This window comes from Mobula hypostoma, chromosome X1 (assembly GCF_963921235.1).
Source record: "Mobula hypostoma chromosome X1, sMobHyp1.1, whole genome shotgun sequence".
In the NCBI taxonomy this organism is placed as follows: domain Eukaryota; kingdom Metazoa; phylum Chordata; class Chondrichthyes; order Myliobatiformes; family Myliobatidae; genus Mobula; species Mobula hypostoma.
The window spans coordinates 64,469,006-64,483,128 of NC_086128.1; the positions used below are offsets into that span (position 1 = coordinate 64,469,006).

The 14,123-nt window shown below is 50.5% G+C and overlaps 1 protein-coding gene across 2 annotated transcripts in view; it reads right to left on the reverse strand.

The window, feature by feature from the left end:
- The window catches only part of LOC134340366 (sorting nexin-11-like), a 173,072-nt gene that overhangs the window by 90,201 nt on the left and 68,748 nt on the right, over positions 1 to 14,123 (reverse strand). The window lies entirely within an intron of this gene.

The window sequence follows — 14,123 nt, forward strand, 5'->3', positions numbered from 1 at the left end:
GCAAATGTAATACAATGTTGGAAGGTGCATGGTCATGCAATTTGGTAATAGAAATAAACGTGCAGACTAATTTCTAAACAGGGAGAAAATGCAAAGATCTGAGATGCAAAGGGACTTTGGAGTTCTTGTGCAGAACACCCTAAAGGTTACCTTGCAGGCTGAGTTGGTGGTGAGGAAGGCGAATGCAATGTTAGCATTCATTTCAAAAGGTCACAATACAGGAGCAGGGATGTGATGCTGAGGCTTTATATGGCACTGGTGATGTTTCACCTCGAGTATTGTGAACAGTTTTGGGCTCCTCATCTAAGACAAGATGTTCAGGCACTGGACAGTGTTCAGAGGAGGTTCACAGGGATGATTCCGGGGTTACGAGAGGAGGGACGTTGGATGGCTCTGGGTCTGTACTCACTGGGATTCAGAAGGATGAGGGGGAACCTCATTGAAACCTTTCAAATATTGAAAGTAGGTGTGGAAAGGATGTTTCCCATGATGGGGGAGTCTAGGGCAAGAGGGCACAGCCTCAGGCTAGAGGGGCATCCATTTAAAACAGAGATGTAGAGAAATTTCTTCAGCCAAAAGATGGTGAATCTGTGGAATTTGTTGCCACGTGCCGGGTCGATGGGTGTATTTAAGGTTGAGATTGATAGGTTCTTGACTGGACATGGCATCAAAGGTTACATGGAGAAGGCCGGGGTGTGGGGCTGAGGAGGGGAGAAAAGGGTCAGCCATGATTGAATGGTGGATCAGACTCGATGGGCCAAATGGCCTAATTCTGCTCCCTATGCCTTGCGCAACTTTATAGAGAGCAGAGGCTGCTGTAGCTTCCTCCTGCTGGCAGCAGCAAGAAGAGAGCAGCGCCCGAGGGTGGGGAAGGATTTGCCGACAACTCGAGTGGAAACCCTGCATCAGGGCGTTGTTCTTTGTTCCCAACTCTGCCACCTCAAGCGCTCCAGACTGCAGCACCTAAATCGGCTTGAGTAGAGCCACTATTGACAATCAGTTTATCATCCCTGACAGTTCAATCATTATTACATAGTCACAGAAAAACACAGGAGGGAAACAGTCCATTCAGCCCATCTAGACCATGCCAAACCATTTAATCTACCTACTCCCATCGATCACAGCCTTCCATATCCCTCCCATCCATGTACCGATCCAAACTTCTCTTAAATGTTGAAACTTGCTCGACCCACACTCTCAACACCCTCCAAGTGCAGAAGTTTCCCCTCATGGCCCCCTTAAACAGCCATAGCCATACTTTATTGATCCCAAGGGAAATCGGGTTTCATTACAGTTGCACCAAGAATACAGTATAGATATAGCAATATAAAACCATAAATAATTAAATAATAGTATGTAAATTATGCCAGGAAATAAGTCCAGGACCAGCCTATTGGCTGACCCTCCAAGGGAGGAGTTGCAAAGTTTGATGGCAAAGGCTACCCTCAGCCTGCTGCCCCAGCACACAACAGCAAGCATGATCGCACTGGCCACCACAGACTCGTAGAACATCCCTCAGCCTTCACCTTTCACCCTTAACCCATGACCTCTAGTCATAGCCTCACCCAACCTCAGCGGGAAAAAGCCTGCACACACAAAAATTGCTGGTGAACCCAGCAGGCCAGGCATCATCTATAGGAAGAGGTACAGTCAACGTTTGGGCCGAGATCCTTCGTCAGGACTAACTGAAAGAAGGGGATAGTAAGATAGTAAGCTCTTACCATCTGTGAAAGATAGCCTGTGAAATGTTGACTGATTATTCCTCTCCATAGACACTGCCCGACCTGCTGAGCTCCTCCAGCATTTGGGGGGGGTGTGTGTGTGTGTGTGTGTGTGTGTGTGTGTGTGTGTGTGTGTGTGTGTGTGTGTGTGTGTGTGTGTGTTGCTCTGGATTTCCAGCATCTGCAGGATCTCCTGTGCCTATCATGTGCCCCTTCAAGCCCACACCGCCTCTACGTGCCGTCTCTTTGCCCCCGACTGTCCTCACTCTGGGGGGCTCATCTGCAGCAACCAGTTAAACTCCCAACCCCAAGGAGCCCTGGGTGACCAACGCTGACAGAGACAGGCGGCTGTGGAGGCCGTCATTGGGGTAAACACATTTAAAGCGGAGGTTGACAGGTTCTTGGTTAGTAGGGATGTCAAAGATTACGGGGAGGAGGCAGGAGAATGGGGTTGAGAGGGATAGTAAATCAGCGGAGCAGACTCGATGGGCTGGATGGCCTAATTCTGCTCCGCCAATCCATCTATCCTCTATCAACCCTGTTCTCCTGCCTTCTCGCCGTAACCTTTAACACCCTGACTAACCAAGAACTTATCAACCTCTGCTTTAAGTACACCAAATGACTTGTCCTCCACAGCTGTCTGTGGCAACGAATTCCACAGATTCACCACCTTCTGCCAAAACAAATTCCTCCTCATCTCTGTTCCAAAGGGACTTCCTTCTGAGGCTGTGTCCTCTGGTCCTAGACTCCCCCACTATAGGAAACATCCTCTCCCCATCCACTGTATCTGTGCCCTCTGGTCCTAGACTTCCCCACTATAGGAAACATCCTCTCCCCATCCACTGTATCTGTGTCCTCTGGTCCTAGACTCCCCCACTATAGGAAACATCCTCTCCACATCCACTCTATCTGTGTCCTCTGGTCCTAGGCTCCCCCACTATAGGAAACATCCTCTCCACATCCACTCTATCCGTGTCCTCTGGTCCTAGACTCCCTCACTATAGGAAACATCCTCTCCACATCCACTCTATCTGTGTCCTCTGGTTCTAGACTCCCCCACTATAGGAAACATCCTCTCCACATCCACTCTATCTGTGTCCTCTGGTCCTAGACTCCCCCACTATAGGAAACATCCTCTCCACATCCACTCTATCTGTGTCCTCTGGTCCTAGACTCCCCCACTACAGGAAACACCCTCTCCACATCCACTCTACCTGTGTCCTCTGGTCCTAGACTCCCCCCACTATAGGAAACATCCTCTCCACATCCACTCTATCTGTGCCCTCTGGTCCTAGACTCCCCCACTACAGGAAACATCCTCTCCACATCCACTGGCTCTAGCCCATTCAATATTCGACAGGTTTCAATGAGATATCTCCTCATTCTTCTAAACTCCGGGAGGGACAAGGCCAGATCCGTCAAACACTCCTCATAGGTTAACCCTTTCATTCCCAGGACCATTCTCTTGCAACCTCCTCTGGACCCTCTCCAACACCTGAACGTCCTTCCCAAGATTTCCATCTGCATTCCTCACCACCAGCTCAAGCTGAAAGCTCACCTTCAGGGTCACCTGCATGAGGATCTCCAAGTCTCTTTCGCCCCTCAAGGTTTGAATTCCACTCCCCCTGCCACTCCCCCCCCCCCCATTTCTGGTCTACCCCTTCCCACCACGGTGATCGCTCTCACACTAGATGCTAGTTGGAAGCCCACTGGCACTGCCTTGGGTCAACAAGTTGCTGAGGGACTGTGGGATTAGCCTGTCAAGCCTCAGGCCACAAGGGCACCCTATAGAACGGAGATGAGGCGGAATTTCTTTAGCTGAAGAGTGGTGAATATGTGGAATTGATTGCCACAGACGGCTGTGGAGGCCAAGTCATTGGGAGTGTTTCAGGTGGAAGTTGGTTATTTCATGGAGCTTTCCAGGGTCAGAAAATATTCATTTCACAAGGAAATCTGCAGTTGCTGGAAATCCAGAGCAACAAAATGCTGGAGGAACTCAGCAGTCCGGGCAGCATATAGGGAAATGAATAGACAGTCGACATTTCGGGACGAGACCCTTCATCAGGTCTGGAAAGGAAGCGCGGGAAGAGGCCAGAATAAAAAGGTGGGGGGGGGGAGGGAAGGAGGGTAGCTCGAGGGCGATAGGTGAAGCCAGGTGGGTGGGAAAGGTAAAGGCCTGGAGAGGAAGGAATCCGACAGGAGAGGGGAGAGGACCGTGGGAGAAAGGGAAGACGACTTAGGGACAGGTGAGAACAAATTAAAAGCCAGAGTGGGGAATAGAAGGAGGGAGGGGAGAGGGAATCTTTTTTTTTACCAGAAGGAGAAATCAATATTCACGCCATCAGGTTGGAGGTTACCCAGATGGAATATGAGGAGCTGCTCCTCCACCCTGAGTGTGGCCTCATCTCGGCACAAGAGGTAGGGCAGACACGATGGGCTGAAAGGCCTAATTCAGCTCCTATATCCTACGGGTTTACACATTACCCCTCCTCCCGTTTCCAAACACTATTAAGGCAGGCTCTGACACAAACATCCAGGAGGAAAGTTGATCAGCAATCTAGAACGCTCTGGTTTGCTTCCAACTAGTTTCACTAGTTAATGCTTTTTTTTAAAATACAAATATACCGGGAGCATGTTGGAAGCCTGTTGTCCTGGAAAGAAAGCGTACTGGAAATCGAAACACTCCGATAGATAGACAAGAACTTCTCCAGGTGACCAGTGGGGGGGCGCCCTGACGAGCTGCATCACCGCCCGGTTCGGACACTGGACTGTGGAGGACAGGAAGACTGGACAACGGGGAGTGAAAACTGACCAACGTATCACTGGCACCAGCCTACCCACCATCATGGACACAGATACAGAAAGGGGCCAAGTAATATCATGAAGGATGCTCACGGACTGTCTGTCCCACTCCCGTCGGGGAGGAGGCTACGTAGCATCCACACCAGGACCACCAGACTCAAAAACGGTGACTTTCCCCCAAGCAACACACATAAAAGTTGCTGGTGAATGCAGCGGGCCAGGCAGCATCTCTAGGAAGAGGTGCAGTCAACGTTTCGGGCCGAGGCCCTTCGTCAGGACTAACTGAAAGAAGATTTGAAAGTGGGAGGGGGAGAGGGAGATCCGAAATGATAGGAGAAGACAGGAGGGGCAGAGATGGAGCCAAGAGCTGGACAGGTGATTGGCAAAAGGGATATGAGAGGATCATGGGACGGGAGGCCAGGGGAGAAAGAAAGAGGGAGGGGGGAAGCCCAGAGGATGGGCAATAATGGATGGGGTACGAGGGGGAGGTAGGGCATGTCTACTATAGGCCTATGGACTCTCACAGCTATCTAGACTATTCCTCTTCTCACCCTGTCTCTTGCAAAAATGCCATCCCCTTCTCGCAATTCCTCCGTCTCCACCGCATCTGCTCTAAGGATGAGGCTTTTCATTCCAGGACGAGGGAGATGTCTTCTTTTTTTAAAGAAAGGGGCTTCCCTTCCTCCACCATCAACTCTGCTCTCAAACACATCTCCCCCATTTCACACACATCTGCTCTCACTCCATCCTCCCACCACCCCACTAGGAATAGGGTTCCCCTTGTCCTCACCTACCACCCTACCAGCCTCCGGGTCCAACATATTATTCTCTGTAACTTCCGCCACCTCCAACGGGATCCACTAAGCACATCTTTCCCTCCCCTCCTCTATCTGCTTTCCGCAGGGATCGCTCCCTACACAACTCCCTTGTCCGTTCGTCCCCCCCATCCCTCCCCACTGATCTCCCTGCTGGCACTTATCCTTGTAAGCGGAACAAGTGCTACACATGCCCTTACACTTCCTCCCTTACCACCATTCAAGGCCCCAGACAGTCCTTCCAGGTGAGGCGACACTTCACCTGAGTCGGCTGGGGTGATATACTGCGTCCGGTGCTCCCGATGTGGCCTTCTATATATTGGCGAGACCCGAAGCAGACTGGGAGACCGTTCCGCTGAACACCTACGCTCTGTCCGCCAGAGAAAGCAGGATCTCCCAGTGGCCACACATTTTAATTCCACCTCCCCTTCCCATTCTGACATGTCTATCCACGGCCTCCTCTACGGTAAAGATGAAGCCACACTCAGGTTGGAAGAACAACACCTTATATTCCGTCTGGGTAGCCTCCAACCTGATGGCATGAACATTGACTTCTCTAACTTCCGCTAATGCCCCACCTCCCCCTTGTACCCCATCCGTTATTGCTCATCCTCTGGGCTTCCCGCCCTCCCACTTTCTTTCTCCCCAGGCCTCCTGTCCCATGATCCTTTCATATCCCTTTTGCCAATCAACTGTCCAGCTCTTGGCTCCATCTCTCCTCCTCCTGTCTTCTCCTATCATTTTGGATCTCCCCCTCCCCCTCCCCCTCCCCCTCCCAAATCTCTTACTGGCTCTTCTTTCAGTTGGTCCTGACGAAGGGTCTCGGCCCGAAACGTCAACTGTACCTCTTCCTATAGATGCTGCCTGGCCTGCTACGTTCACCAACTTTTATGTGTGTTCCTTGAAATTCCAGCATCTGCAGATTTCCTCGAGTTTGTATTTTCACTTCCCCTCAAGCAGTGAGGCTGATCAACCCCTCCACCCACTGACCCACCCCTCCACACACCCCCAACCACCACTACTTTATCATTTCCTGTCAGAGTCACCTCATGTACAGACACTCCTGTGCCCAGCCTCACTTTATGGACACACAATCAATCTGTGTGTAAACTACCTCATGTATTTTATTATTGTGCTCCTTATCAGAGTTCGAAGTAAACTTATTATCAAAGTACACCTATATCACCATATACAACCTGGGATTCATTTTCTTTCAGACACTCACAGGAAGTACAAGGAGCACAATAGAATCAATGAAAGACCACTCCAACAGGACGGACAAACAACCAATGAGCAAAATAACAACAAACTGCGCAAATTCAAAAAGAAAGCAATAATAATAATAGTAATAAATAAGCAACGTATATCGAGAACGTGAGATGAGGAGTCCTTGAAAGTGAGTTCACAGGCTGTGGGATCAGTTCAGTGAGGGGGTGAGGAAAGTTATCCCCTCTGGTTCAACAGCCTGATGGTTGAGGGGTGATAACTGCTCCTGAACCTGGTGGTGTGGGTCCTGAGGCTCCTGTCCCTCCTTCCTGATGGTTGAGGGGTAATAACTGTTCCTGAACTCGGTGGTGTGAGTTCTGAGGCTCCTGTACCTTCTTCCCGATAGTTGAGGGGGTAATAACTGTTCCTGAACCTGGTGGTGTGGGTCCTGAGGCTCCTGTACCTTCTTCCCGATAGTTGAGGGGTGATAACTGCTCCTGAACCTGGTGGTGTGGGTCCTGAGGCTCCTGTACCTCCTTCCTGACGGTTGAGGGGTAATAACTGCTCCTGAACCTGGTGGTGTGGGTCCTGAGGCTCCTGTACCTTCTTCCCGATGGTTGAGGGGGTAATAACTGTTCCTGAACCTGGTGGCGTGAGACCTGAGGCTCCTGTACCTCTTTCCTGATGGTTGAGAGGCAATAACTGTTCCTGAACCTGGTGGTGTGGGCCCTGAGGTTCCTGTGCCATCTTTTTGATGGCAGCAGCGAGAAGAGAGCAAGCTCTGGGAGGTGGGGGTCCCTGATGATGGATGCTTCTTTCCTGTAACTCAGTGTAGATGTGCTCAGTGGCAGGGAGGGCTTTTGTTGTGATGGACTAAACTGTATCCACGAGTGTTTGTACTGTTCTCCATTCAAGGGCAATGGTGTTTCCATACCAGGCTGTGATGCAGCCAGTCAATATACTCTCCACCACACATCTATAGAAGTTTGTCAAAGTTTCAGCTTTTTTTTTATTATTGTGTTCTTTATCTTATTTTGTTTTTTTTTTCTGCTATTGGATCCAGAGTAACAGCTCTCCTTTACACTTGCGTACTGGAAACGCCGTTAATCTTAGAAATGACAAAAACGGTCAGGAGTGAAATTAAACGATTTTGCGACTTCAACAAGTTAGGCACTACGAAGATTTTAAAGGCATCGACAATCATCCGGAATTTCGCAACGAAAAGAAAGATTTGGCGGATGCAAGCATTGAAAGCATTGCATCAAGGCAGTCCACTAGCTGCAGTGGGTGTCAGCATTGGCTTTGTTCGTCTACAGATAATCAAAAGAACACAGCAGACTACACTGGATGAATTCCTCCATTGATGACTATTAGGAACTAATATACAGTTTTATAGTACTTTTATAGTATTGCTAGCCCTCTGATTTGTTCTGTATTTCATAATTTGTTACTCAGTTTGTGTTTTTTTTTTATATATACACATTTTTAACTCTTTCCGAGAAACTTTGGGGCAAAGTTGATTAGGCCAAAATATAGTGGTCCCTGTGTGTCCTGATTAACCGGATTTAAGTAAGCAGAACACAAACTATCTGCTGTTTACCCTGCCCAACGGATGGGTCATATAGAACGTAGAATGGTACGTCACATGCACAGGCCATTCACCCCACGACATACATACCAAATTGCACAGTTCATACATGTCACCATATACAGTACTACATACCGCTACAGAATTTTTTTTTCCTTTCTGCACTGCATTTATGCTAGCTCTAATAAAGTAAACACAAAATAATCTGCAGATGCTGGGGTCAAAGCAATACCCACAACACGCTGGAGGAACTCAGGAGGTCGGGCAGCATCCGTGGAAACGATCAGTCGACGTTTCGGGCCGGAACCCTTCATCAGGACTGTAGAGGGAAGGGGCAGAGGCCCTATAAAGAAGGTGGGGGGAGGGTGGGAAGGAGAAGGCTGGTAGGTTCCAGGTGAAGAACCAGTAAGGGGAAAGTTAAAGGGGTGTGGGAGGGGATAGGCAGGAAAGGTGAAGGAATAGGGGAAAACACAATGGGTAGTAGGAGGAGGCAGAACCATGAGGGAGGTGATTGGCAGCTGGGGGAGGGGGCAGAGTGACATAGAGATAGGGGAAGGGAGGGGGAGGGAATTACCGCAAGTTGGCGCCCGAACGCGTGCGTCGCCCCCTTTCCAGTTGGCAAATACATATGCAAATACGAACCCGGAGAAAAGGCACAGCAGACTTTAGAAGTAATTTCCACTCGCGCCAGCGGACGTGCTGGACGCGGGATGCCAGGGGGTAGGACTTGCGTGGGGAGTGGTCAGGGTATTGAGGAGTGTGATAGAACAGAGGGATCTGGGAATGCAGGTCCACAATTGCCTGATAGCGGGCGTCAAAGGGAGGGTCGTAAAGAGGGGCTCTTAGCACTTTGGCCTTCGAGGATCAAAGCACTGAGCACAGCAGTTGCGATGCCGTGGCGAAGTTATACAAGACGTTGGTGAGGCCTAACCTGGAGTACTGTCTGCAGCTCCAGACGCCTACCTGCAGGGAAGATGTCAATAAGATTGAAAGAGTGCAGAGAAAATTTCTGAGGAGAAGATGGCGGCACGACGCAGCGCACAGCGGCCACTCCAGAATGAATATCTGTTATCTGTCAAGTAGGATGCCGAGCACAATCCTGATTTGATGGAGATGGACGTGAGAGCACGGAGGAACATCTGGTGAAACTTCTGAAATGCCTGTTTTGCTGCCGCTGCTACTATGTGATCCAGAATCTCTGGAGAGGAAGGCCCCGAGTCCTTGGCTTTGCTTGTTGCTCGGCGGCCGGGGTGGGGTCGAAGTGCTCGGCAGAGATGGTGCTCGGTGTCGGAGGGCTGGTCGGAGGCTCGAAGTTTTCGAACGGACTCAGAGTCGGACTCTGGTCAGGTGCTTCCAGGGTGCTGCATCGGCAAGTTTGCAGCGCTGGAGGTTCACGGCAGGGAGAGTTTCTTCCTTCTACCGTCTGCGTGAGATGTTGGGGCTATCCGGATTTGCAGACTTTTTTTTTTACCGTGCCCATGGTCTGCTCTTTATCAAATTACGGTATTGCTTGCACTGCTGTAAGTACATGTTATAATTATGTGGTTTTTGTCAATTTTAGTCTTGTGTTTCTGTGATATCATACTGGAGGAACATTGCATCATTTCTGAATGCATGCATTACTAAATAACAAAAAACGAGGTCTGAGTGTCCTCATAATCTAAAAATAAATTTACAGGGATGCTGGCGGGACTGGAGGGCTGAAGTTACAGCCGAATAGATGAGAACTTTATTCCCTAGAGCGTAGGGGAATGAGGGGAGATTTGATAAGAGGTGTACATCTCAATAGACAATAGGTGTAGGAGTAGGCCATTCGGCCCTTCGAGCCAGCACCGGCCATTCACTGTGATCATGGCTGATCATCCACAATCAGTATCCAGTTCCTGCCTTCTCCCCATAACCTTTGATTCCACTATCTTTATCCATCTCTTTCTTGAAAGCATCCAGAGACTTGGCCTCCACTGCCTCCTGGGGCAGTGCATTCCATATATCCACCACTCTCTGGGTGAAAAAGTTTTTCCTCAACTCCGTTCTAAATGGCCTACCCCTTATTCTTAAACTGCGGCCTCTGGTTCTGGACTCGCCCATCAGCGGGAACATGCTTCCTGCCTCTAGCGTGTCCAATCCCTTAATAATCTTATATGTATCAATCAGATCCCCTCTCAGCCTTCTAAATTCCAGTGTATACAAGCCCAGTCGCTCCAATCTTTCAACATATGACAGTCCCGCCATCCCGGGAATTAACCTTGTGAACCTACGCTCTACTCCCTCCATAGCAAAAATGTCCTTCCTCAAATTTGGAGACCCAAACTGCACACAATACTCCAGGTGTGGTCTCACCAGGGCCCTGTACAGCTGCAGAAGGACCCCTTTGCTGCTATACTATTCTCATCGAACAGTTGATGGACGCACGGATGAATGTCCACCTGGGCGGGAAGGGATAGTTTGATCTTACAGTAGGTTAAAGGGTCAGAACAACGGGGCGGAGAAACTACTCTACCGGAGGAGGTATGAAGCGCTCCTTCCCTCCGCTGGCCTGCGGGTCACCCCTGGGTGAGGTGGGGCACCTGATTAGCCCCCCGGATCAGGGTCACGGGAAGCCATGATGGATGGTCAACACAAGTGGAGCCTGCCAGCTCGATTTCAACACCGAAGGGAAGTTTGGATACGTACAAGGATGGGAGGGCTACTATGGTCAGCACTCTAACCTGTCTGGGGGGGGGGCGAGACAGTAGAGGGGAGAACCCTCCAAGAGGGCCAGCACCTGACCGAGGGGCCGGGCGGGGGGGGGGGCTTGCCTGCCTCGGTGACCCCAAGAGCTATGCCGGCTGGAGCCAGGGCCTCAAGTTTTGGCTCGCGGTTGGGTCACCCACTGCCAAGCAGGGTCAAAGGGGAGAGGGCAGACTGAGAGCGGCCCGCCGGCCCTCCAGGTTCGGTCGGGGGTGGTGGTGGAGGGAGGGGGGGGCTCAGCTCAGGGCTAACGACAAAACTGTTACGGAAACAGCAGTGAGGAATCCTTCTACGCCTGAGGGCTGACAGTATTCCTGAGTCTCCACCCGGGACTTGAGTGACTGACAGTAGTGAAAATGGAGAGGAAGCTACTGACACGATGAACAACACCGAGATGGAGGACCTTCGTTGCTGCCCGAAATGCCAGCGGGGTAACAGGCAGATAAAAAAAATATTGGGGGCGGGGGTGAAATGTCTGAGGTAGGTTTTTCTACACAGAGAACGGTGGGAGCGTGGAATGCACTACCGGGGGTTGGTCGTAGGGACAGATACATTAGGCACCTGGGTGGAGTGAGAGTGAGAGTGTGTGTGTGTGTGTGTGTGTGTGTGTGTGTGTATATGTGTGTGTGTTTGTTTGAGTGTGTGGTAGAGTTAAATCGATCGGACAGTAGGCGCAAACATGGTGGGACTCCATAGTTCCAGACAGCTCTGAAATTCTACAGTCTACGCGCTTGAAACAGGAAAAAAGAAAAAAAAACACAGTCAACAGTGGCGGGTCCCTCCGGCATTTGCTGAGGACTTCCGGCATCTCCGGAATCTCCTGCCTTTCTGGTTTCCCGCTCCGCTGCAAAGTCCCCTTTGAGGGCTGCCTACCCTGCAGATGTTTAAACTCTCTCTTCGACGGGAGTCCAGTGACTCTTACTGCGACAACCACTCCCCCGCCCCCCCCCACAACAGTCCTCTGTATCCAACCTTTCGACTGTGTGCTTCCCCTATCTCACATCCACCCACCACCCCCACCACCGAATCAGAATCAGGTTTAATATCACTGGCATACGCTGTGAAATTTGTTGTTCTGTGGCAGTAGTACATTGCAATACACGATAATAGAAAATGTAAATTACAGTAAATATATATATAGACGGGTGTGTGCCATTTAACGTCCATTCGGACAACGTACGATCGCATATACGTCCGTAGTCCCGATCGCAGTCAGTACAGGCACACTGCAGTTCTCCATATAGGTTTGATAAGTATATAATATGGTGCTCGCACAAAGTCCAAATCACTTAACGTCCCATTTCACAGAACGTATCGTGGACGTTAGGTGACGCATACCTGTACTGCAATTTACAGTTTATATACACAAGTTAAATGAAATCAGCATTGCAAAAAGAGAAAAAAGTTGTCAGGTAGTGTTCATGGGTTCATTGTCCATTCAGAAATCTGATGGCAGAGGGGAAGGAGCTGTTCCTGAATCGCTGAGTGTGTGTCTTCAGGATCCTGTACCTCCTCCCTGATGGCAGAGGGGAAGAAGCTGTTCCTGAATCGTTGAGTGTGTGTCTTCAGGCTCCTGTACCTCCTCCCTGATGGCAGAGGGGAAGAAGCTGTTCCTGAATCGCTGAGTGTGTGTCTTCAGGCTCCTGTACCTCCTCCCTGATGGCAGAGGGGAAGAAGCTGTTCCTGAATCGTTGAGTGTGTGTCTTCAGGCTCCTGTACTTCCTCCCTGATGGCAGAGGGGAAGAAGCTGTTCCTGAATCGTTGAGTGTGTGTCTTCAGGCTCCTGTACCTCCTCCCTGATGGCAGAGGGGAAGAAGCTGTTCCTGAATCGCTGAGTGTGTATCTTCAGGCTCCTGTACCTCCTCCCTGATGGCAGAGGGGAAGAAGCTGTTCCTGATCGTTGAGTGTGTGTCTTCAGGCTCCTGTACCTCCTCCCTGATGGCAGCAACGAGAATAGAGTACGCCCAACTTCTTATCCTGACATCTTCCCCCCCACCCCTTCCTTTGCAGTCCTGACGAAAGGCCTCGGCCCGAAACGCTGGCTGTTGATCCCTCTCCCTGAGCTGCTGACTTACTCCAGCATTGCCATTGTGTGTGTGTGTGTGTGTGTGTGTGTCCCTGCATTTCCAGCATCGGCAGAATCTCTCCTGTCTGTATCCTTATCATTGCAACCTCTTCTCATACGCCCGGCTCGGCCACTAGAGGGCACCCGAACAATAATGGACAGAAGAGGCACCCGTACCAGACCCGCTGGAGGGTCCCGGCCCGAAAACGTCGACTGCTCACTCTTTTCCTGGCCCGCTGAACTCCTCCAGCATTTGGTGCACACCACTTTGATTTCCAGCATCCGCGGATACTCTCCTGTTTGCAACCCCTCCCAACTTACCGTCGCAGAGCTGCCGTTTTCGTAGTCGTTTGGTCTTCTCATGACTACCATCAGGGAAAGGATGTGCTGACATTGGAGAGGGCCGGGAGGGGGATGGTCCGAATGACTCCGGGAATGAATGGGTTAACGTATGTGGGGCGTTCGATGGCTCTGAGCCTGTACTCACTAGAGATGGGATAAATGGGATGGGAGGAAAGTGGAGAAAGAGGGCACAGACAGAGTGGACGTGGAGAGGATGTTTCCTATAGTGGGGGAGTCTAGGACCAGAGGACACAGATAGAGTGGATGTGGAGAGGATGTTTCCTATAGTGGGGGAGTCTAGGACCAGAGGACACAGATAGAGTGGATGTGGAGAGGATGTTTCCTATAGTGGGGGAGTCTAGGACCAGAGGACACAGATAGAGTGGATGTGGAGAGGATGTTTCCTATAGTGGGGGAGTCTAGGACCAGAGGGCACAGATAGAGTGGATGTGGAGAGGATGTTTCCTATAGTGGGGGAGTCTAGGACCAGAGGGCACAGATAGAGTGGATGTGGAGAGGATGTTTCCTATAGTGGGGGAGTCTAGGACCAGAGGACACAGAGAGAGTGGATGTGGAGAGGATGTTTCCTATAGTGGGGGGAGTCTAGGACCAGAGGACACAGATAGAGTGGATGTGGAGAGGATGTTTCCTGTAGTGGAGGAGTCTAGGACCAGAGGACACAGATAGAGTGGATGTGGAGAGGACTTTTCCTGTGATGGGGGAGTCTAGGACCAGAGGACACAGATAGAGTGGATGTGGAGAGGACTTTTCCTGTGATGGGGGAGTCTAGGACCAGAGGACACAGATAGAGTGGATGTGGAGAGGATGTTTCCTATAGTGGGGGGAGTCTCGGA